The 19687-nt window shown below is 46.5% G+C and overlaps 44 non-coding genes across 44 annotated transcripts; all 44 read right to left on the bottom strand.

Annotated features, from left to right (window-relative positions):
• Positions 1-52: 52 nt before the first annotated feature.
• On the bottom strand, positions 53-171 carry LOC149396165 (5S ribosomal RNA). The gene has a single exon (XR_016298564.1). It is a non-coding gene; the product is annotated as a 5S ribosomal RNA (ribosomal RNA).
• A 334-nt stretch (positions 172-505) lies between these two features.
• LOC149396164 (5S ribosomal RNA) lies at positions 506-624 on the bottom strand. The gene has a single exon (XR_016298536.1). It is a non-coding gene; the product is annotated as a 5S ribosomal RNA (ribosomal RNA).
• Positions 625-957: 333 nt separating this feature from the next.
• LOC149396163 (5S ribosomal RNA) lies at positions 958-1076 on the bottom strand. Its single transcript, XR_016298553.1, has one exon. It is a non-coding gene; the product is annotated as a 5S ribosomal RNA (ribosomal RNA).
• Positions 1077-1410: 334 nt separating this feature from the next.
• Positions 1411-1529, bottom strand: LOC149396162 (5S ribosomal RNA). The gene has a single exon (XR_016298542.1). It is a non-coding gene; the product is annotated as a 5S ribosomal RNA (ribosomal RNA).
• A 333-nt stretch (positions 1530-1862) lies between these two features.
• On the bottom strand, positions 1863-1981 carry LOC149396161 (5S ribosomal RNA). The gene has a single exon (XR_016298531.1). It is a non-coding gene; the product is annotated as a 5S ribosomal RNA (ribosomal RNA).
• Positions 1982-2315: 334 nt separating this feature from the next.
• LOC149396160 (5S ribosomal RNA) lies at positions 2316-2434 on the bottom strand. Its single transcript, XR_016298520.1, has one exon. It is a non-coding gene; the product is annotated as a 5S ribosomal RNA (ribosomal RNA).
• A 333-nt stretch (positions 2435-2767) lies between these two features.
• LOC149396159 (5S ribosomal RNA) lies at positions 2768-2886 on the bottom strand. The gene has a single exon (XR_016298291.1). It is a non-coding gene; the product is annotated as a 5S ribosomal RNA (ribosomal RNA).
• Positions 2887-3220: 334 nt separating this feature from the next.
• On the bottom strand, positions 3221-3339 carry LOC149396158 (5S ribosomal RNA). The gene has a single exon (XR_016297986.1). It is a non-coding gene; the product is annotated as a 5S ribosomal RNA (ribosomal RNA).
• Positions 3340-3672: 333 nt separating this feature from the next.
• LOC149396157 (5S ribosomal RNA) lies at positions 3673-3791 on the bottom strand. Its single transcript, XR_016298290.1, has one exon. It is a non-coding gene; the product is annotated as a 5S ribosomal RNA (ribosomal RNA).
• Positions 3792-4125: 334 nt separating this feature from the next.
• On the bottom strand, positions 4126-4244 carry LOC149396156 (5S ribosomal RNA). Its single transcript, XR_016297985.1, has one exon. It is a non-coding gene; the product is annotated as a 5S ribosomal RNA (ribosomal RNA).
• A 334-nt stretch (positions 4245-4578) lies between these two features.
• Positions 4579-4697, bottom strand: LOC149396155 (5S ribosomal RNA). The gene has a single exon (XR_016298508.1). It is a non-coding gene; the product is annotated as a 5S ribosomal RNA (ribosomal RNA).
• Positions 4698-5031: 334 nt separating this feature from the next.
• On the bottom strand, positions 5032-5150 carry LOC149396154 (5S ribosomal RNA). Its single transcript, XR_016297984.1, has one exon. It is a non-coding gene; the product is annotated as a 5S ribosomal RNA (ribosomal RNA).
• Positions 5151-5483: 333 nt separating this feature from the next.
• On the bottom strand, positions 5484-5602 carry LOC149396153 (5S ribosomal RNA). Its single transcript, XR_016298288.1, has one exon. It is a non-coding gene; the product is annotated as a 5S ribosomal RNA (ribosomal RNA).
• Positions 5603-5936: 334 nt separating this feature from the next.
• LOC149396152 (5S ribosomal RNA) lies at positions 5937-6055 on the bottom strand. The gene has a single exon (XR_016297983.1). It is a non-coding gene; the product is annotated as a 5S ribosomal RNA (ribosomal RNA).
• A 333-nt stretch (positions 6056-6388) lies between these two features.
• LOC149396151 (5S ribosomal RNA) lies at positions 6389-6507 on the bottom strand. Its single transcript, XR_016298497.1, has one exon. It is a non-coding gene; the product is annotated as a 5S ribosomal RNA (ribosomal RNA).
• Positions 6508-6841: 334 nt separating this feature from the next.
• On the bottom strand, positions 6842-6960 carry LOC149396150 (5S ribosomal RNA). The gene has a single exon (XR_016298486.1). It is a non-coding gene; the product is annotated as a 5S ribosomal RNA (ribosomal RNA).
• A 333-nt stretch (positions 6961-7293) lies between these two features.
• Positions 7294-7412, bottom strand: LOC149396149 (5S ribosomal RNA). Its single transcript, XR_016298287.1, has one exon. It is a non-coding gene; the product is annotated as a 5S ribosomal RNA (ribosomal RNA).
• Positions 7413-7746: 334 nt separating this feature from the next.
• Positions 7747-7865, bottom strand: LOC149396148 (5S ribosomal RNA). The gene has a single exon (XR_016297982.1). It is a non-coding gene; the product is annotated as a 5S ribosomal RNA (ribosomal RNA).
• A 333-nt stretch (positions 7866-8198) lies between these two features.
• On the bottom strand, positions 8199-8317 carry LOC149396147 (5S ribosomal RNA). Its single transcript, XR_016298474.1, has one exon. It is a non-coding gene; the product is annotated as a 5S ribosomal RNA (ribosomal RNA).
• A 334-nt stretch (positions 8318-8651) lies between these two features.
• LOC149396146 (5S ribosomal RNA) lies at positions 8652-8770 on the bottom strand. The gene has a single exon (XR_016298461.1). It is a non-coding gene; the product is annotated as a 5S ribosomal RNA (ribosomal RNA).
• A 334-nt stretch (positions 8771-9104) lies between these two features.
• On the bottom strand, positions 9105-9223 carry LOC149396145 (5S ribosomal RNA). The gene has a single exon (XR_016298446.1). It is a non-coding gene; the product is annotated as a 5S ribosomal RNA (ribosomal RNA).
• A 334-nt stretch (positions 9224-9557) lies between these two features.
• On the bottom strand, positions 9558-9676 carry LOC149396144 (5S ribosomal RNA). Its single transcript, XR_016298960.1, has one exon. It is a non-coding gene; the product is annotated as a 5S ribosomal RNA (ribosomal RNA).
• A 333-nt stretch (positions 9677-10009) lies between these two features.
• On the bottom strand, positions 10010-10128 carry LOC149396143 (5S ribosomal RNA). Its single transcript, XR_016298434.1, has one exon. It is a non-coding gene; the product is annotated as a 5S ribosomal RNA (ribosomal RNA).
• Positions 10129-10462: 334 nt separating this feature from the next.
• Positions 10463-10581, bottom strand: LOC149396142 (5S ribosomal RNA). The gene has a single exon (XR_016298959.1). It is a non-coding gene; the product is annotated as a 5S ribosomal RNA (ribosomal RNA).
• Positions 10582-10914: 333 nt separating this feature from the next.
• Positions 10915-11033, bottom strand: LOC149396141 (5S ribosomal RNA). Its single transcript, XR_016298423.1, has one exon. It is a non-coding gene; the product is annotated as a 5S ribosomal RNA (ribosomal RNA).
• A 334-nt stretch (positions 11034-11367) lies between these two features.
• On the bottom strand, positions 11368-11486 carry LOC149396140 (5S ribosomal RNA). Its single transcript, XR_016298411.1, has one exon. It is a non-coding gene; the product is annotated as a 5S ribosomal RNA (ribosomal RNA).
• A 334-nt stretch (positions 11487-11820) lies between these two features.
• Positions 11821-11939, bottom strand: LOC149396139 (5S ribosomal RNA). The gene has a single exon (XR_016298400.1). It is a non-coding gene; the product is annotated as a 5S ribosomal RNA (ribosomal RNA).
• Positions 11940-12272: 333 nt separating this feature from the next.
• LOC149396138 (5S ribosomal RNA) lies at positions 12273-12391 on the bottom strand. Its single transcript, XR_016298093.1, has one exon. It is a non-coding gene; the product is annotated as a 5S ribosomal RNA (ribosomal RNA).
• A 334-nt stretch (positions 12392-12725) lies between these two features.
• Positions 12726-12844, bottom strand: LOC149396137 (5S ribosomal RNA). The gene has a single exon (XR_016297981.1). It is a non-coding gene; the product is annotated as a 5S ribosomal RNA (ribosomal RNA).
• Positions 12845-13178: 334 nt separating this feature from the next.
• On the bottom strand, positions 13179-13297 carry LOC149396136 (5S ribosomal RNA). Its single transcript, XR_016298957.1, has one exon. It is a non-coding gene; the product is annotated as a 5S ribosomal RNA (ribosomal RNA).
• Positions 13298-13631: 334 nt separating this feature from the next.
• LOC149396135 (5S ribosomal RNA) lies at positions 13632-13750 on the bottom strand. Its single transcript, XR_016298388.1, has one exon. It is a non-coding gene; the product is annotated as a 5S ribosomal RNA (ribosomal RNA).
• A 334-nt stretch (positions 13751-14084) lies between these two features.
• LOC149396134 (5S ribosomal RNA) lies at positions 14085-14203 on the bottom strand. Its single transcript, XR_016298377.1, has one exon. It is a non-coding gene; the product is annotated as a 5S ribosomal RNA (ribosomal RNA).
• Positions 14204-14537: 334 nt separating this feature from the next.
• On the bottom strand, positions 14538-14656 carry LOC149396133 (5S ribosomal RNA). The gene has a single exon (XR_016298366.1). It is a non-coding gene; the product is annotated as a 5S ribosomal RNA (ribosomal RNA).
• A 333-nt stretch (positions 14657-14989) lies between these two features.
• On the bottom strand, positions 14990-15108 carry LOC149396132 (5S ribosomal RNA). Its single transcript, XR_016298092.1, has one exon. It is a non-coding gene; the product is annotated as a 5S ribosomal RNA (ribosomal RNA).
• A 334-nt stretch (positions 15109-15442) lies between these two features.
• On the bottom strand, positions 15443-15561 carry LOC149396131 (5S ribosomal RNA). The gene has a single exon (XR_016297980.1). It is a non-coding gene; the product is annotated as a 5S ribosomal RNA (ribosomal RNA).
• A 334-nt stretch (positions 15562-15895) lies between these two features.
• On the bottom strand, positions 15896-16014 carry LOC149396130 (5S ribosomal RNA). Its single transcript, XR_016298956.1, has one exon. It is a non-coding gene; the product is annotated as a 5S ribosomal RNA (ribosomal RNA).
• Positions 16015-16348: 334 nt separating this feature from the next.
• On the bottom strand, positions 16349-16467 carry LOC149396129 (5S ribosomal RNA). Its single transcript, XR_016298355.1, has one exon. It is a non-coding gene; the product is annotated as a 5S ribosomal RNA (ribosomal RNA).
• Positions 16468-16801: 334 nt separating this feature from the next.
• On the bottom strand, positions 16802-16920 carry LOC149396128 (5S ribosomal RNA). The gene has a single exon (XR_016298344.1). It is a non-coding gene; the product is annotated as a 5S ribosomal RNA (ribosomal RNA).
• Positions 16921-17254: 334 nt separating this feature from the next.
• LOC149396127 (5S ribosomal RNA) lies at positions 17255-17373 on the bottom strand. The gene has a single exon (XR_016298333.1). It is a non-coding gene; the product is annotated as a 5S ribosomal RNA (ribosomal RNA).
• Positions 17374-17706: 333 nt separating this feature from the next.
• LOC149396126 (5S ribosomal RNA) lies at positions 17707-17825 on the bottom strand. Its single transcript, XR_016298091.1, has one exon. It is a non-coding gene; the product is annotated as a 5S ribosomal RNA (ribosomal RNA).
• Positions 17826-18159: 334 nt separating this feature from the next.
• Positions 18160-18278, bottom strand: LOC149396125 (5S ribosomal RNA). Its single transcript, XR_016297979.1, has one exon. It is a non-coding gene; the product is annotated as a 5S ribosomal RNA (ribosomal RNA).
• Positions 18279-18612: 334 nt separating this feature from the next.
• Positions 18613-18731, bottom strand: LOC149396124 (5S ribosomal RNA). Its single transcript, XR_016298955.1, has one exon. It is a non-coding gene; the product is annotated as a 5S ribosomal RNA (ribosomal RNA).
• Positions 18732-19064: 333 nt separating this feature from the next.
• On the bottom strand, positions 19065-19183 carry LOC149396123 (5S ribosomal RNA). Its single transcript, XR_016298322.1, has one exon. It is a non-coding gene; the product is annotated as a 5S ribosomal RNA (ribosomal RNA).
• A 334-nt stretch (positions 19184-19517) lies between these two features.
• LOC149396122 (5S ribosomal RNA) lies at positions 19518-19636 on the bottom strand. Its single transcript, XR_016298311.1, has one exon. It is a non-coding gene; the product is annotated as a 5S ribosomal RNA (ribosomal RNA).
• Positions 19637-19687: the final 51 nt, after the last annotated feature.

Below are 19687 nucleotides of genomic sequence, written 5' to 3'. Positions count from 1 at the left end.
TGGTGAAATTCCATCGTTTCGGCCTCCGAAAAAAATAATTCGCAAAAAAAGAGGGATGCAACACGAGGACTTCCCAGGAGGTCACCCATCCTAGTACTACTCTCGCCCAAGCACGCTTAACTTCGGAGTTCTGATGGGATCCGGTGCATTAGTGCTGGTATGATCGCATCCGCAAGCATTAGCGCGCATTATCTATATAAGAATCAACGCCGCGACTCCCAAAAGCCATAACTACGTCTTCGGTGCACCAAAAATCACATAAAATATATGAATTCCTAATAACTTTTCGCGATCTTCGCGTTGGGACGGTTTCGGAAGAGTGATCGGCGAAATTCCGACAAGGTGAACGGAGGACGGGTAAAATCGTAAATTTCGCCCTCGGTCCGGAATTTCGACTTTCACCGGTGAATTGTAAGCGTAAACGGGCATTTGAACAAGACTCGGAGCGATTTTTGGTGAAATTCCATCGTTTCGGCCTCCGAAAAAAATAATTCGCAAAAAAAGAGGGATGCAACACGAGGACTTCCCAGGAGGTCACCCATCCTAGTACTACTCTCGCCCAAGCACGCTTAACTTCGGAGTTCTGATGGGAGCCGGTGCATTAGTGCTGGTATGATCGCATCCGCAAGCATTAGCGCGCATTATCTATATAAGAATCAACGCCGCGACTCCCAAAAGCCATAACTACGTCTTCGGTGCACCAAAAATCACATAAAATATATGAATTCCTAATAACTTTTCGCGATCTTCGCGTTGGGACGGTTTCGGAAGAGTGATCGGCGAAATTCCGACAAGGTGAACGGGGGAAGGGTAAAATCGTAAATTTCACCCTCGGTCAGAATTTCGACTTTCACCGGTGAATTGTAAGCGTAAACGGGCATTTGAACAAGACTCGGAGCGATTTTTGGTGAAATTCCATCGTTTCGGCCTCCGAAAAAAATAATTCGCAAAAAAAGAGGGATGCAACACGAGGACTTCCCAGGAGGTCACCCATCCTAGTACTACTCTCGCCCAAGCACGCTTAACTTCGGAGTTCTGATGGGATCCGGTGCATTAGTGCTGGTATGATCGCATCCGCAAGCATTAGCGCGCATTATCTATATAAGAATCAACGCCGCGACTCCCAAAAGCCATAACTACGTCTTCGGTGCACCAAAAATCACATAAAATATATGAATTCCTAATAACTTTTCGCGATCTTCGCGTTGGGACGGTTTCGGAAGAGTGATCGGCGAAATTCCGACAAGGTGAACGGAGGACGGGTAAAATCGTAAATTTCGCCCTCGGTCCGGAATTTCGACTTTCACCGGTGAATTGTAAGCGTAAACGGGCATTTGAACAAGACTCGGAGCGATTTTTGGTGAAATTCCATCGTTTCGGCCTCCGAAAAAAATAATTCGCAAAAAAAGAGGGATGCAACACGAGGACTTCCCAGGAGGTCACCCATCCTAGTACTACTCTCGCCCAAGCACGCTTAACTTCGGAGTTCTGATGGGATCCGGTGCATTAGTGCTGGTATGATCGCATCCGCAAGCATTAGCGCGCATTATCTATATAAGAATCAACGCCGCGACTCCCAAAAGCCATAACTACGTCTTCGGTGCACCAAAAATCACATAAAATATATGAATTCCTAATAACTTTTCGCGATCTTCGCGTTGGGACGGTTTCGGAAGAGTGATCGGCGAAATTCCGACAAGGTGAACGGGGGAAGGGTAAAATCGTAAATTTCGCCCTCGGTCGGAATTTCGACTTTCACCGGTGAATTGTAAGCGTAAACGGGCATTTGAACAAGACTCGGAGCGATTTTTGGTGAAATTCCATCGTTTCGGCCTCCGAAAAAAATAATTCGCAAAAAAAGAGGGATGCAACACGAGGACTTCCCAGGAGGTCACCCATCCTAGTACTACTCTCGCCCAAGCACGCTTAACTTCGGAGTTCTGATGGGATCCGGTGCATTAGTGCTGGTATGATCGCATCCGCAAGCATTAGCGCGCATTATCTATATAAGAATCAACGCCGCGACTCCCAAAAGCCATAACTACGTCTTCGGTGCACCAAAAATCACATAAAATATATGAATTCCTAATAACTTTTCGCGATCTTCGCGTTGGGACGGTTTCGGAAGAGTGATCGGCGAAATTCCGACAAGGTGAACGGAGGACGGGTAAAATCGTAAATTTCGCCCTCGGTCCGGAATTTCGACTTTCACCGGTGAATTGTAAGCGTAAACGGGCATTTGAACAAGACTCGGAGCGATTTTTGGTGAAATTCCATCGTTTCGGCCTCCGAAAAAAATAATTCGCAAAAAAAGAGGGATGCAACACGAGGACTTCCCAGGAGGTCACCCATCCTAGTACTACTCTCGCCCAAGCACGCTTAACTTCGGAGTTCTGATGGGATCCGGTGCATTAGTGCTGGTATGATCGCATCCGCAAGCATTAGCGCGCATTATCTATATAAGAATCAACGCCGCGACTCCCAAAAGCCATAACTACGTCTTCGGTGCACTAAAAATCACATAAAATATATGAATTCCTAATAACTTTTCGCGATCTTCGCGTTGGGACGGTTTCGGAAGAGTGATCGGCGAAATTCCGACAAGGTGAACGGGGGAAGGGTAAAATCGTAAATTTCGCCCTCGGTCGGAATTTCGACTTTCACCGGTGAATTGTAAGCGTAAACGGGCATTTGAACAAGACTCGGAGCGATTTTTGGTGAAATTCCATCGTTTCGGCCTCCGAAAAAAATAATTCGCAAAAAAAGAGGGATGCAACACGAGGACCTCCCAGGAGGTCACCCATCCTAGTACTACTCTCGCCCAAGCACGCTTAACTTCGAAGTTCTGATGGGATCCGGTGCATTAGTGCTGGTATGATCGCATCCGCAAGCATTAGCGCGCATTATCTATATAAGAATCAACGCCGCGACTCCCAAAAGCCATAACTACGTCTTCGGTGCACCAAAAATCACATAAAATATATGAATTCCTAATAACTTTTCGCGATCTTCGCGTTGGGACGGTTTCGGAAGAGTGATCGGCGAAATTCCGACTAGGTGAACGGGGGAAGGGTAAAATCGTAAATTTCGCCCTCGGTCCGGAATTTCGACTTTCACAGGTGAATTGTAAGCGTAAACGGGCATTTGAACAAGACTCGGAGCGATTTTTGGTGAAATTCCATCGTTTCGGCCTCCGAAAAAAAGAATTCGCAAAAAAAGAGTGATGCAACACGAGGACTTCCCAGGAGGTCACCCATCCTAGTACTACTCTCGCCCAAGCACGCTTAACTTCGGAGTTCTGATGGGATCCGGTGCATTAGTGCTGGTATGATCGCATCCGCAAGCATTAGCGCGCATTATCTATATAAGAATCAACGCCGCGACTCCCAAAAGCCATAACTACGTCTTCGATGCACCAAATATCACATAAAATATATGAATTCTTAATAACTTTTCGCGATCTTCGCGTTGGGACGGTTTCGGAAGAGTGATCGGCGAAATTCCGACAAGGTGAACGGGGGAAGGGTAAAATCGTAAATTTCGCCCTCGGTCGGAATTTCGACTTTCACCGGTGAATTGTAAGCGTAAACGGGCATTTGAACAAGACTCGGAGCGATTTTTGGTGAAATTCCATCGTTTCGGCCTCCGAAAAAAATAATTCGCAAAAAAAGAGGGATGCAACACGAGGACCTCCCAGGAGGTCACCCATCCTAGTACTACTCTCGCCCAAGCACGCTTAACTTCGAAGTTCTGATGGGATCCGGTGCATTAGTGCTGGTATGATCGCATCCGCAAGCATTAGCGCGCATTATCTATATAAGAATCAACGCCGCGACTCCCAAAAGCCATAACTACGTCTTCGGTGCACCAAAAATCACATAAAATATATGAATTCCTAATAACTTTTCGCGATCTTCGCGTTGGGACGGTTTCGGAAGAGTGATCGGCGAAATTCCGACTAGGTGAACGGGGGAAGGGTAAAATCGTAAATTTCGCCCTCGGTCCGGAATTTCGACTTTCACAGGTGAATTGTAAGCGTAAACGGGCATTTGAACAAGACTCGGAGCGATTTTTGGTGAAATTCCATCGTTTCGGCCTCCGAAAAAAAGAATTCGCAAAAAAAGAGTGATGCAACACGAGGACTTCCCAGGAGGTCACCCATCCTAGTACTACTCTCGCCCAAGCACGCTTAACTTCGGAGTTCTGATGGGATCCGGTGCATTAGTGCTGGTATGATCGCATCCGCAAGCATTAGCGCGCATTATCTATATAAGAATCAACGCCGCGACTCCCAAAAGCCATAACTACGTCTTCGGTGCACCAAAAATCACATAAAATATATGAATTCCTAATAACTTTTCGCGATCTTCGCGTTGGGACGGTTTCGGAAGAGTGATCGGCGAAATTCCGACAAGGTGAACGGAGGACGGGTAAAATCGTAAATTTCGCCCTCGGTCCGGAATTTCGACTTTCACCGGTGAATTGTAAGCGTAAACGGGCATTTGAACAAGACTCGGAGCGATTTTTGGTGAAATTCCATCGTTTCGGCCTCCGAAAAAAATAATTCGCAAAAAAAGAGGGATGCAACACGAGGACTTCCCAGGAGGTCACCCATCCTAGTACTACTCTCGCCCAAGCACGCTTAACTTCGGAGTTCTGATGGGATCCGGTGCATTAGTGCTGGTATGATCGCATCCGCAAGCATTAGCGCGCATTATCTATATAAGAATCAACGCCGCGACTCCCAAAAGCCATAACTACGTCTTCGGTGCACCAAAAATCACATAAAATATATGAATTCCTAATAACTTTTCGCGATCTTCGCGTTGGGACGGTTTCGGAAGAGTGATCGGCGAAATTCCGACTAGGTGAACGGGGGAAGGGTAAAATCGTAAATTTCGCCCTCGGTCCGGAATTTCGACTTTCACAGGTGAATTGTAAGCGTAAACGGGCATTTGAACAAGACTCGGAGCGATTTTTGGTGAAATTCCATCGTTTCGGCCTCCGAAAAAAAGAATTCGCAAAAAAAGAGTGATGCAACACGAGGACTTCCCAGGAGGTCACCCATCCTAGTACTACTCTCGCCCAAGCACGCTTAACTTCGGAGTTCTGATGGGATCCGGTGCATTAGTGCTGGTATGATCGCATCCGCAAGCATTAGCGCGCATTATCTATATAAGAATCAACGCCGCGACTCCCAAAAGCCATAACTACGTCTTCGATGCACCAAATATCACATAAAATATATGAATTCTTAATAACTTTTCGCGATCTTCGCGTTGGGACGGTTTCGGAAGAGTGATCGGCGAAATTCCGACAAGGTGAACGGGGGAAGGGTAAAATCGTAAATTTCGCCCTCGGTCGGAATTTCGACTTTCACCGGTGAATTGTAAGCGTAAACGGGCATTTGAACAAGACTCGGAGCGATTTTTGGTGAAATTCCATCATTTCGGCCTCCGAAAAAAATAATTCGCAAAAAAAGAGGGATGCAACACGAGGACCTCCCAGGAGGTCACCCATCCTAGTACTACTCTCGCCCAAGCACGCTTAACTTCGAAGTTCTGATGGGATCCGGTGCATTAGTGCTGGTATGATCGCATCCGCAAGCATTAGCGCGCATTATCTATATAAGAATCAACGCCGCGACTCCCAAAAGCCATAACTACGTCTTCGGTGCACCAAAAATCACATAAAATATATGAATTCCTAATAACTTTTCGCGATCTTCGCGTTGGGACGGTTTCGGAAGAGTGATCGGCGAAATTCCGACTAGGTGAACGGGGGAAGGGTAAAATCGTAAATTTCGCCCTCGGTCCGGAATTTCGACTTTCACAGGTGAATTGTAAGCGTAAACGGGCATTTGAACAAGACTCGGAGCGATTTTTGGTGAAATTCCATCGTTTCGGCCTCCGAAAAAAAGAATTCGCAAAAAAAGAGTGATGCAACACGAGGACTTCCCAGGAGGTCACCCATCCTAGTACTACTCTCGCCCAAGCACGCTTAACTTCGGAGTTCTGATGGGATCCGGTGCATTAGTGCTGGTATGATCGCATCCGCAAGCATTAGCGCGCATTATCTATATAAGAATCAACGCCGCGACTCCCAAAAGCCATAACTACGTCTTCGGTGCACCAAAAATCACATAAAATATATGAATTCCTAATAACTTTTCGCGATCTTCGCGTTGGGACGGTTTCGGAAGAGTGATCAGCGAAATTCCGACAAGGTGAACGGGGGAAGGGTAAAATCGTAAATTTCACCCTCGGTCAGAATTTCGACTTTCACCGGTGAATTGTAAGCGTAAACGGGCATTTGAACAAGACTCGGAGCGATTTTTGGTGAAATTCCATCGTTTCGGCCTCCGAAAAAAATAATTCGCAAAAAAAGAGGGATGCAACACGAGGACTTCCCAGGAGGTCACCCATCCTAGTACTACTCTCGCCCAAGCACGCTTAACTTCGGAGTTCTGATGGGATCCGGTGCATTAGTGCTGGTATGATCGCATCCGCAAGCATTAGCGCGCATTATCTATATAAGAATCAACGCCGCGACTCCCAAAAGCCATAACTACGTCTTCGGTGCACCAAAAATCACATAAAATATATGAATTCCTAATAACTTTTCGCGATCTTCGCGTTGGGACGGTTTCGGAAGAGTGATCGGCGAAATTCCGACAAGGTGAACGGAGGACGGGTAAAATCGTAAATTTCGCCCTCGGTCCGGAATTTCGACTTTCACCGGTGAATTGTAAGCGTAAACGGGCATTTGAACAAGACTCGGAGCGATTTTTGGTGAAATTCCATCGTTTCGGCCTCCGAAAAAAATAATTCGCAAAAAAAGAGGGATGCAACACGAGGACTTCCCAGGAGGTCACCCATCCTAGTACTACTCTCGCCCAAGCACGCTTAACTTCGGAGTTCTGATGGGATCCGGTGCATTAGTGCTGGTATGATCGCATCCGCAAGCATTAGCGCGCATTATCTATATAAGAATCAACGCCGCGACTCCCAAAAGCCATAACTACGTCTTCGGTGCACTAAAAATCACATAAAATATATGAATTCCTAATAACTTTTCGCGATCTTCGCGTTGGGACGGTTTCGGAAGAGTGATCGGCGAAATTCCGACAAGGTGAACGGGGGAAGGGTAAAATCGTAAATTTCGCCCTCGGTCGGAATTTCGACTTTCACCGGTGAATTGTAAGCGTAAACGGGCATTTGAACAAGACTCGGAGCGATTTTTGGTGAAATTCCATCGTTTCGGCCTCCGAAAAAAATAATTCGCAAAAAAAGAGGGATGCAACACGAGGACCTCCCAGGAGGTCACCCATCCTAGTACTACTCTCGCCCAAGCACGCTTAACTTCGAAGTTCTGATGGGATCCGGTGCATTAGTGCTGGTATGATCGCATCCGCAAGCATTAGCGCGCATTATCTATATAAGAATCAACGCCGCGACTCCCAAAAGCCATAACTACGTCTTCGGTGCACCAAAAATCACATAAAATATATGAATTCCTAATAACTTTTCGCGATCTTCGCGTTGGGACGGTTTCGGAAGAGTGATCGGCGAAATTCCGACTAGGTGAACGGGGGAAGGGTAAAATCGTAAATTTCGCCCTCGGTCCGGAATTTCGACTTTCACAGGTGAATTGTAAGCGTAAACGGGCATTTGAACAAGACTCGGAGCGATTTTTGGTGAAATTCCATCGTTTCGGCCTCCGAAAAAAAGAATTCGCAAAAAAAGAGTGATGCAACACGAGGACTTCCCAGGAGGTCACCCATCCTAGTACTACTCTCGCCCAAGCACGCTTAACTTCGGAGTTCTGATGGGATCCGGTGCATTAGTGCTGGTATGATCGCATCCGCAAGCATTAGCGCGCATTATCTATATAAGAATCAACGCCGCGACTCCCAAAAGCCATAACTACGTCTTCGATGCACCAAATATCACATAAAATATATGAATTCTTAATAACTTTTCGCGATCTTCGCGTTGGGACGGTTTCGGAAGAGTGATCGGCGAAATTCCGACAAGGTGAACGGGGGAAGGGTAAAATCGTAAATTTCGCCCTCGGTCGGAATTTCGACTTTCACCGGTGAATTGTAAGCGTAAACGGGCATTTGAACAAGACTCGGAGCGATTTTTGGTGAAATTCCATCGTTTCGGCCTCCGAAAAAAATAATTCGCAAAAAAAGAGGGATGCAACACGAGGACTTCCCAGGAGGTCACCCATCCTAGTACTACTCTCGCCCAAGCACGCTTAACTTCGGAGTTCTGATGGGATCCGGTGCATTAGTGCTGGTATGATCGCATCCGCAAGCATTAGCGCGCATTATCTATATAAGAATCAACGCCGCGACTCCCAAAAGCCATAACTACGTCTTCGGTGCACCAAAAATCACATAAAATATATGAATTCCTAATAACTTTTCGCGATCTTCGCGTTGGGACGGTTTCGGAAGAGTGGTCGGCGAAATTCCGACTAGGTGAACGGGGGAAGGGTAAAATCGTAAATTTCGCCCTCGGTCCGGAATTTCGACTTTCACAGGTGAATTGTAAGCGTAAACGGGCATTTGAACAAGACTCGGAGCGATTTTTGGTGAAATTCCATCGTTTCGGCCTCCGAAAAAAATAATTCGCAAAAAAAGAGGGATGCAACACGAGGACTTCCCAGGAGGTCACCCATCCTAGTACTACTCTCGCCCAAGCACGCTTAACTTCGGAGTTCTGATGGGATCCGGTGCATTAGTGCTGGTATGATCGCATCCGCAAGCATTAGCGCGCATTATCTATATAAGAATCAACGCCGCGACTCCCAAAAGCCATAACTACGTCTTCGGTGCACCAAAAATCACATAAAATATATGAATTCCTAATAACTTTTCGCGATCTTCGCGTTGGGACGGTTTCGGAAGAGTGATCGGCGAAATTCCGACAAGGTGAACGGAGGACGGGTAAAATCGTAAATTTCGCCCTCGGTCCGGAATTTCGACTTTCACCGGTGAATTGTAAGCGTAAACGGGCATTTGAACAAGACTCGGAGCGATTTTTGGTGAAATTCCATCGTTTCGGCCTCCGAAAAAAATAATTCGCAAAAAAAGAGGGATGCAACACGAGGACTTCCCAGGAGGTCACCCATCCTAGTACTACTCTCGCCCAAGCACGCTTAACTTCGGAGTTCTGATGGGATCCGGTGCATTAGTGCTGGTATGATCGCATCCGCAAGCATTAGCGCGCATTATCTATATAAGAATCAACGCCGCGACTCCCAAAAGCCATAACTACGTCTTCGGTGCACCAAAAATCACATAAAATATATGAATTCCTAATAACTTTTCGCGATCTTCGCGTTGGGACGGTTTCAGAAGAGTGGTCGGCGAAATTCCGACAAGGTGAACGGGGGAAGGGTAAAATCGTAAATTTCACCCTCGGTCCGGAATTTCGACTTTCACCGGTGAATTGTAAGCGTAAACGGGCATTTGAACAAGACTCGGAGCGATTTTTGGTGAAATTCCATCGTTTCGGCCTCCGAAAAAAATAATTCGCAAAAAAAGAGGGATGCAACACGAGGACTTCCCAGGAGGTCACCCATCCTAGTACTACTCTCGCCAAAGCACGCTTAACTTCGGAGTTCTGATGGGATCCGGTGCATTAGTGCTGGTATGATCGCTTCCGCAAGCATTAGCGCGCATTATCTATATAAGAATCAACGCCGCGACTCCCAAAAGCCATAACTACGTCTTCGGTGCACCAAAAATCACATAAAATATATGAATTCCTAATAACTTTTCGCGATCTTCGCGTTGGGACGGTTTCGGAAGAGTGATCGGCGAAATTCCGACAAGGTGAACGGGGGAAGGGTAAAATCGTAAATTTCACCCTCGGTCAGAATTTCGACTTTCACCGGTGAATTGTAAGCGTAAACGGGCACTTGAACAAGACTCGGAGCGATTTTTGGTGAAATTCCATCGTTTCGGCCTCCGAAAAAAATAATTCGCAAAAAAAGAGGGATGCAACACGAGGACTTCCCAGGAGGTCACCCATCCTAGTACTACTCTCGCCCAAGCACGCTTAACTTCGGAGTTCTGATGGGATCCGGTGCATTAGTGCTGGTATGATCGCATCCGCAAGCATTAGCGCGCATTATCTATATAAGAATCAACGCCGCGACTCCCAAAAGCCATAACTACGTCTTCGGTGCACTAAAAATCACATAAAATATATGAATTCCTAATAACTTTTCGCGATCTTCGCGTTGGGACGGTTTCAGAAGAGTGGTCGGCGAAATTCCGACAAGGTGAACGGGGGAAGGGTAAAATCGTAAATTTCACCCTCGGTCCGGAATTTCGACTTTCACCGGTGAATTGTAAGCGTAAACGGGCATTTGAACAAGACTCGGAGCGATTTTTGGTGAAATTCCATCGTTTCGGCCTCCGAAAAAAATAATTCGCAAAAAAAGAGGGATGCAACACGAGGACTTCCCAGGAGGTCACCCATCCTAGTACTACTCTCGCCAAAGCACGCTTAACTTCGGAGTTCTGATGGGATCCGGTGCATTAGTGCTGGTATGATCGCTTCCGCAAGCATTAGCGCGCATTATCTATATAAGAATCAACGCCGCGACTCCCAAAAGCCATAACTACGTCTTCGGTGCACCAAAAATCACATAAAATATATGAATTCCTAATAACTTTTCGCGATCTTCGCGTTGGGACGGTTTCGGAAGAGTGATCGGCGAAATTCCGACAAGGTGAACGGGGGAAGGGTAAAATCGTAAATTTCACCCTCGGTCAGAATTTCGACTTTCACCGGTGAATTGTAAGCGTAAACGGGCATTTGAACAAGACTCGGAGCGATTTTTGGTGAAATTCCATCGTTTCGGCCTCCGAAAAAAATAATTCGCAAAAAAAGAGGGATGCAACACGAGGACTTCCCAGGAGGTCACCCATCCTAGTACTACTCTCGCCCAAGCACGCTTAACTTCGGAGTTCTGATGGGATCCGGTGCATTAGTGCTGGTATGATCGCATCCGCAAGCATTAGCGCGCATTATCTATATAAGAATCAACGCCGCGACTCCCAAAAGCCATAACTACGTCTTCGGTGCACCAAAAATCACATAAAATATATGAATTCCTAATAACTTTTCGCGATCTTCGCGTTGGGACGGTTTCGGAAGAGTGATCGGCGAAATTCCGACAAGGTGAACGGAGGACGGGTAAAATCGTAAATTTCGCCCTCGGTCCGGAATTTCGACTTTCACCGGTGAATTGTAAGCGTAAACGGGCATTTGAACAAGACTCGGAGCGATTTTTGGTGAAATTCCATCGTTTCGGCCTCCGAAAAAAATAATTCGCAAAAAAAGAGGGATGCAACACGAGGACTTCCCAGGAGGTCACCCATCCTAGTACTACTCTCGCCCAAGCACGCTTAACTTCGGAGTTCTGATGGGATCCGGTGCATTAGTGCTGGTATGATCGCATCCGCAAGCATTAGCGCGCATTATCTATATAAGAATCAACGCCGCGACTCCCAAAAGCCATAACTACGTCTTCGGTGCACCAAAAATCACATAAAATATATGAATTCCTAATAACTTTTCGCGATCTTCGCGTTGGGACGGTTTCGGAAGAGTGATCGGCGAAATTCCGACAAGGTGAACGGGGGAAGGGTAAAATCGTAAATTTCACCCTCGGTCCGGAATTTCGACTTTCACCGGTGAATTGTAAGCGTAAACGGGCATTTGAACAAGACTCGGAGCGATTTTTGGTGAAATTCCATCGTTTCGGCCTCCGAAAAAAATAATTCGCAAAAAAAGAGGGATGCAACACGAGGACTTCCCAGGAGGTCACCCATCCTAGTACTACTCTCGCCCAAGCACGCTTAACTTCGGAGTTCTGATGGGATCCGGTGCATTAGTGCTGGTATGATCGCATCCGCAAGCATTAGCGCGCATTATCTATATAAGAATCAACGCCGCGACTCCCAAAAGCCATAACTACGTCTTCGGTGCACCAAATATCACATAAAATATATGAATTCTTAATAACTTTTCGCGATCTTCGCGTTGGGACGGTTTCGGAAGAGTGATCGGCGAAATTCCGACAAGGTGAACGGGGGAAGGGTAAAATCGTAAATTTCGCCCTCGGTCGGAATTTCGACTTTCACCGGTGAATTGTAAGCGTAAACGGGCATTTGAACAAGACTCGGAGCGATTTTTGGTGAAATTCCATCGTTTCGGCCTCCGAAAAAAATAATTCGCAAAAAAAGAGGGATGCAACACGAGGACTTCCCAGGAGGTCACCCATCCTAGTACTACTCTCGCCCAAGCACGCTTAACTTCGAAGTTCTGATGGGATCCGGTGCATTAGTGCTGGTATGATCGCATCCGCAAGCATTAGCGCGCATTATCTATATAAGAATCAACGCCGCGACTCCCAAAAGCCATAACTACGTCTTCGGTGCACCAAAAATCACATAAAATATATGAATTCCTAATAACTTTTCGCGATCTTCGCGTTGGGACGGTTTCGGAAGAGTGATCGGCGAAATTCCGACTAGGTGAACGGGGGAAGGGTAAAATCGTAAATTTCACCCTCGGTCCGGAATTTCGACTTTCACAGGTGAATTGTAAGCGTAAACGGGCATTTGAACAAGACTCGGAGCGATTTTTGGTGAAATTCCATCGTTTCGGCCTCCGAAAAAAAGAATTCGCAAAAAAAGAGTGATGCAACACGAGGACTTCCCAGGAGGTCACCCATCCTAGTACTACTCTCGCCCAAGCACGCTTAACTTCGGAGTTCTGATGGGATCCGGTGCATTAGTGCTGGTATGATCGCATCCGCAAGCATTAGCGCGCATTATCTATATAAGAATCAACGCCGCGACTCCCAAAAGCCATAACTACGTCTTCGGTGCACCAAAAATCACATAAAATATATGAATTCCTAATAACTTTTCGCGATCTTCGCGTTGGGACGGTTTCAGAAGAGTGGTCGGCGAAATTCCGACAAGGTGAACGGGGGAAGGGTAAAATCGTAAATTTCACCCTCGGTCCGGAATTTCGACTTTCACCGGTGAATTGTAAGCGTAAACGGGCATTTGAACAAGACTCGGAGCGATTTTTGGTGAAATTCCATCGTTTCGGCCTCCGAAAAAAATAATTCGCAAAAAAAGAGGGATGCAACACGAGGACTTCCCAGGAGGTCACCCATCCTAGTACTACTCTCGCCAAAGCACGCTTAACTTCGGAGTTCTGATGGGATCCGGTGCATTAGTGCTGGTATGATCGCTTCCGCAAGCATTAGCGCGCATTATCTATATAAGAATCAACGCCGCGACTCCCAAAAGCCATAACTACGTCTTCGGTGCACCAAAAATCACATAAAATATATGAATTCCTAATAACTTTTCGCGATCTTCGCGTTGGGACGGTTTCAGAAGAGTGGTCGGCGAAATTCCGACAAGGTGAACGGGGGAAGGGTAAAATCGTAAATTTCACCCTCGGTCCGGAATTTCGACTTTCACCGGTGAATTGTAAGCGTAAACGGGCATTTGAACAAGACTCGGAGCGATTTTTGGTGAAATTCCATCGTTTCGGCCTCCGAAAAAAATAATTCGCAAAAAAAGAGGGATGCAACACGAGGACTTCCCAGGAGGTCACCCATCCTAGTACTACTCTCGCCCAAGCACGCTTAACTTCGGAGTTCTGATGGGATCCGGTGCATTAGTGCTGGTATGATCGCATCCGCAAGCATTAGCGCGCATTATCTATATAAGAATCAACGCCGCGACTCCCAAAAGCCATAACTACGTCTTCGGTGCACCAAAAATCACATAAAATATATGAATTCCTAATAACTTTTCGCGATCTTCGCGTTGGGACGGTTTCGGAAGAGTGATCGGCGAAATTCCGACAAGGTGAACGGAGGACGGGTAAAATCGTAAATTTCGCCCTCGGTCCGGAATTTCGACTTTCACCGGTGAATTGTAAGCGTAAACGGGCATTTGAACAAGACTCGGAGCGATTTTTGGTGAAATTCCATCGTTTCGGCCTCCGAAAAAAATAATTCGCAAAAAAAGAGGGATGCAACACGAGGACTTCCCAGGAGGTCACCCATCCTAGTACTACTCTCGCCCAAGCACGCTTAACTTCGGAGTTCTGATGGGATCCGGTGCATTAGTGCTGGTATGATCGCATCCGCAAGCATTAGCGCGCATTATCTATATAAGAATCAACGCCGCGACTCCCAAAAGCCATAACTACGTCTTCGGTGCACCAAAAATCACATAAAATATATGAATTCCTAATAACTTTTCGCGATCTTCGCGTTGGGACGGTTTCGGAAGAGTGATCGGCGAAATTCCGACAAGGTGAACGGGGGAAGGGTAAAATCGTAAATTTCACCCTCGGTCCGGAATTTCGACTTTCACCGGTGAATTGTAAGCGTAAACGGGCATTTGAACAAGACTCGGAGCGATTTTTGGTGAAATTCCATCGTTTCGGCCTCCGAAAAAAATAATTCGCAAAAAAAGAGGGATGCAACACGAGGACTTCCCAGGAGGTCACCCATCCTAGTACTACTCTCGCCCAAGCACGCTTAACTTCGGAGTTCTGATGGGATCCGGTGCATTAGTGCTGGTATGATCGCATCCGCAAGCATTAGCGCGCATTATCTATATAAGAATCAACGCCGCGACTCCCAAAAGCCATAACTACGTCTTCGGTGCACCAAATATCACATAAAATATATGAATTCTTAATAACTTTTCGCGATCTTCGCGTTGGGACGGTTTCGGAAGAGTGATCGGCGAAATTCCGACAAGGTGAACGGGGGAAGGGTAAAATCGTAAATTTCGCCCTCGGTCGGAATTTCGACTTTCACCGGTGAATTGTAAGCGTAAACGGGCATTTGAACAAGACTCGGAGCGATTTTTGGTGAAATTCCATCGTTTCGGCCTCCGAAAAAAATAATTCGCAAAAAAAGAGGGATGCAACACGAGGACTTCCCAGGAGGTCACCCATCCTAGTACTACTCTCGCCCAAGCACGCTTAACTTCGAAGTTCTGATGGGATCCGGTGCATTAGTGCTGGTATGATCGCATCCGCAAGCATTAGCGCGCATTATCTATATAAGAATCAACGCCGCGACTCCCAAAAGCCATAACTACGTCTTCGGTGCACCAAAAATCACATAAAATATATGAATTCCTAATAACTTTTCGCGATCTTCGCGTTGGGACGGTTTCGGAAGAGTGATCGGCGAAATTCCGACTAGGTGAACGGGGGAAGGGTAAAATCGTAAATTTCACCCTCGGTCCGGAATTTCGACTTTCACAGGTGAATTGTAAGCGTAAACGGGCATTTGAACAAGACTCGGAGCGATTTTTGGTGAAATTCCATCGTTTCGGCCTCCGAAAAAAAGAATTCGCAAAAAAAGAGTGATGCAACACGAGGACTTCCCAGGAGGTCACCCATCCTAGTACTACTCTCGCCCAAGCACGCTTAACTTCGGAGTTCTGATGGGATCCGGTGCATTAGTGCTGGTATGATCGCATCCGCAAGCATTAGCGCGCATTATCTATATAAGAATCAACGCCGCGACTCCCAAAAGCCATAACTACGTCTTCGGTGCACCAAAAATCACATAAAATATATGAATTCCTAATAACTTTTCGCGATCTTCGCGTTGGGACGGTTTCAGAAGAGTGGTCGGCGAAATTCCGACAAGGTGAACGGGGGAAGGGTAAAATCGTAAATTTCACCCTCGGTCCGGAATTTCGACTTTCACCGGTGAATTGTAAGCGTAAACGGGCATTTGAACAAGACTCGGAGCGATTTTTGGTGAAATTCCATCGTTTCGGCCTCCGAAAAAAATAATTCGCAAAAAAAGAGGGATGCAACACGAGGACTTCCCAGGAGGTCACCCATCCTAGTACTACTCTCGCCAAAGCACGCTTAACTTCGGAGTTCTGATGGGATCCGGTGCATTAGTGCTGGTATGATCGCTTCCGCAAGCATTAGCGCGCATTATCTATATAAGAATCAACGCCGCGACTCCCAAAAGCCATAACTACGTCTTCGGTGCACCAAAAATCACATAAAATATATGAATTCCTAATAACTTTTCGCGATCTTCGCGTTGGGACGGTTTCAGAAGAGTGGTCGGCGAAATTCCGACAAGGTGAACGGGGGAAGGGTAAAATCGTAAATTTCACCCTCGGTCCGGAATTTCGACTTTCACCGGTGAATTGTAAGCGTAAACGGGCATTTGAACAAGACTCGGAGCGATTTTTGGTGAAATTCCATCGTTTCGGCCTCCGAAAAAAATAATTCGCAAAAAAAGAGGGATGCAACACGAGGACTTCCCAGGAGGTCACCCATCCTAGTACTACTCTCGCCCAAGCACGCTTAACTTCGGAGTTCTGATGGGATCCGGTGCATTAGTGCTGGTATGATCGCATCCGCAAGCATTAGCGCGCATTATCTATATAAGAATCAACGCCGCGACTCCCAAAAGCCATAACTACGTCTTCGGTGCACCAAAAATCACATAAAATATATGAATTCCTAATAACTTTTCGCGATCTTCGCGTTGGGACGGTTTCGGAAGAGTGATCGGCGAAATTCCGACAAGGTGAACGGAGGACGGGTAAAATCGTAAATTTCGCCCTCGGTCCGGAATTTCGACTTTCACCGGTGAATTGTAAGCGTAAACGGGCATTTGAACAAGACTCGGAGCGATTTTTGGTGAAATTCCATCGTTTCGGCCTCCGAAAAAAATAATTCGCAAAAAAAGAGGGATGCAACACGAGGACTTCCCAGGAGGTCACCCATCCTAGTACTACTCTCGCCCAAGCACGCTTAACTTCGGAGTTCTGATGGGATCCGGTGCATTAGTGCTGGTATGATCGCATCCGCAAGCATTAGCGCGCATTATCTATATAAGAATCAACGCCGCGACTCCCAAAAGCCATAACTACGTCTTCGGTGCACCAAAAATCACATAAAATATATGAATTCCTAATAACTTTTCGCGATCTTCGCGTTGGGACGGTTTCGGAAGAGTGATCGGCGAAATTCCGACAAGGTGAACGGGGGAAGGGTAAAATCGTAAATTTCACCCTCGGTCCGGAATTTCGACTTTCACCGGTGAATTGTAAGCGTAAACGGGCATTTGAACAAGACTCGGAGCGATTTTTGGTGAAATTCCATCGTTTCGGCCTCCGAAAAAAATAATTCGCAAAAAAAGAGGGATGCAACACGAGGACTTCCCAGGAGGTCACCCATCCTAGTACTACTCTCGCCCAAGCACGCTTAACTTCGGAGTTCTGATGGGATCCGGTGCATTAGTGCTGGTATGATCGCATCCGCAAGCATTAGCGCGCATTATCTATATAAGAATCAACGCCGCGACTCCCAAAAGCCATAACTACGTCTTCGGTGCACCAAATATCACATAAAATATATGAATTCTTAATAACTTTTCGCGATCTTCGCGTTGGGACGGTTTCGGAAGAGTGATCGGCGAAATTCCGACAAGGTGAACGGGGGAAGGGTAAAATCGTAAATTTCGCCCTCGGTCGGAATTTCGACTTTCACCGGTGAATTGTAAGCGTAAACGGGCATTTGAACAAGACTCGGAGCGATTTTTGGTGAAATTCCATCGTTTCGGCCTCCGAAAAAAATAATTCGCAAAAAAAGAGGGATGCAACACGAGGACTTCCCAGGAGGTCACCCATCCTAGTACTACTCTCGCCCAAGCACGCTTAACTTCGAAGTTCTGATGGGATCCGGTGCATTAGTGCTGGTATGATCGCATCCGCAAGCATTAGCGCGCATTATCTATATAAGAATCAACGCCGCGACTCCCAAAAGCCATAACTACGTCTTCGGTGCACCAAAAATCACATAAAATATATGAATTCCTAATAACTTTTCGCGATCTTCGCGTTGGGACGGTTTCGGAAGAGTGATCGGCGAAATTCCGACTAGGTGAACGGGGGAAGGGTAAAATCGTAAATTTCACCCTCGGTCCGGAATTTCGACTTTCACAGGTGAATTGTAAGCGTAAACGGGCATTTGAACAAGACTCGGAGCGATTTTTGGTGAAATTCCATCGTTTCGGCCTCCGAAAAAAAGAATTCGCAAAAAAAGAGTGATGCAACACGAGGACTTCCCAGGAGGTCACCCATCCTAGTACTACTCTCGCCCAAGCACGCTTAACTTCGGAGTTCTGATGGGATCCGGTGCATTAGTGCTGGTATGATCGCATCCGCAAGCATTAGCGCGCATTATCTATATAAGAATCAACGCCGCGACTCCCAAAAGCCATAACTACGTCTTCGGTGCACCAAAAATCACATAAAATATATGAATTCCTAATAACTTTTCGCGATCTTCGCGTTGGGACGGTTTCAGAAGAGTGGTCGGCGAAATTCCGACAAGGTGAACGGGGGAAGGGTAAAATCGTAAATTTCACCCTCGGTCCGGAATTTCGACTTTCACCGGTGAATTGTAAGCGTAAACGGGCATTTGAACAAGACTCGGAGCGATTTTTGGTGAAATTCCATCGTTTCGGCCTCCGAAAAAAATAATTCGCAAAAAAAGAGGGATGCAACACGAGGACTTCCCAGGAGGTCACCCATCCTAGTACTACTCTCGCCAAAGCACGCTTAACTTCGGAGTTCTGATGGGATCCGGTGCATTAGTGCTGGTATGATCGCTTCCGCAAGCATTAGCGCGCATTATCTATATAAGAATCAACGCCGCGACTCCCAAAAGCCATAACTACGTCTTCGGTGCACCAAAAATCACATAAAATATATGAATTCCTAATAACTTTTCGCGATCTTCGCGTTGGGACGGTTTCGGAAGAGTGATCGGCGAAATTCCGACAAGGTGAACGGGGGAAGGGTAAAATCGTAAATTTCACCCTCGGTCAGAATTTCGACTTTCACCGGTGAATTGTAAGCGTAAACGGGCATTTGAACAAGACTCGGAGCGATTTTTGGTGAAATTCCATCGTTTCGGCCTCCGAAAAAAATAATTCGCAAAAAAAGAGGGATGCAACACGAGGACTTCCCAGGAGGTCACCCATCCTAGTACTACTCTCGCCCAAGCACGCTTAACTTCGGAGTTCTGATGGGATCCGGTGCATTAGTGCTGGTATGATCGCATCCGCAAGCATTAGCGCGCATTATCTATATAAGAATCAACGCCGCGACTCCCAAAAGCCATAACTACGTCTTCGGTGCACCAAAAATCACATAAAATATATGAATTCCTAATAACTTTTCGCGATCTTCGCGTTGGGACGGTTTCGGAAGAGTGATCGGCGAAATTCCGACAAGGTGAACGGAGGACGGGTAAAATCGTAAATTTCGCCCTCGGTCCGGAATTTCGACTTTCACCGGTGAATTGTAAGCGTAAACGGGCATTTGAACGAGACTCGGAGCGATTTTTGGTGAAATTCCATCGTTTCGGCCTCCGAAAAAAATAATTCGCAAAAAAAGAGGGATGCAACACGAGGACTTCCCAGGAGGTCACCCATCCTAGTACTACTCTCGCCCAAGCACGCTTAACTTCGGAGTTCTGATGGGATCCGGTGCATTAGTGCTGGTATGATCGCATCCGCAAGCATTAGCGCGCATTATCTATATAAGAATCAACGCCGCGACTCCCAA

Source organism: Urtica dioica, chromosome 5 (assembly GCF_054948205.1).
Source record: "Urtica dioica subsp. dioica isolate 48M chromosome 5, U.dioica_male_clone48M_v1_H2, whole genome shotgun sequence".
Classification (NCBI taxonomy): domain Eukaryota; kingdom Viridiplantae; phylum Streptophyta; class Magnoliopsida; order Rosales; family Urticaceae; genus Urtica; species Urtica dioica.
The sequence above is the reverse complement of the archived record's forward strand: the minus strand, read 5'-3'. Positions and strand labels throughout refer to the sequence as shown.